Source organism: Gavialis gangeticus, unplaced genomic scaffold (assembly GCF_001723915.1).
Source record: "Gavialis gangeticus isolate Ggan-Ray unplaced genomic scaffold, GavGan_comp1, whole genome shotgun sequence".
Classification (NCBI taxonomy): Eukaryota; Metazoa; Chordata; order Crocodylia; family Gavialidae; genus Gavialis; species Gavialis gangeticus.
Window position 1 is genome coordinate 38,302,627 of NW_017729028.1, and position 429 is coordinate 38,303,055.

The window sequence follows — 429 nt, forward strand, 5'->3', positions numbered from 1 at the left end:
TTCCAGCAGCTAAGCTCTGCATTGATAACTGTGAAGAGGGGTTGCCAGTAAAGCCAATGTACTTACGCACCCTTATTGTTTTTTAGCTACTAAGTTCCTTTATTTATCAATATACATATCGTGCAGTGTATTCTTTGAATGACTCTTTGCTTGGTATCTTCAAACTGAGCTGTGCTGTGTTCTAGTGTGGAAGAAAGGCTTAGTGATGGATAAAACTAAGGAAGAGACTGCACATCTGCATAAGATGTGTTTTAAAGAGCAAACTCTTAAAATGTGCCTTATAAAATGGCAAAATATTTATATTACTGTATGGTATTGGTTCCTGTGAGAAGTTTTGCTTATGTGAAAATAAACAAATTTGGTGTCTGCTACTAAACTTGTGCATTATTACTTTTTTTTTTTTTTTGATTCCTCCCCCCCCCCCCCCCC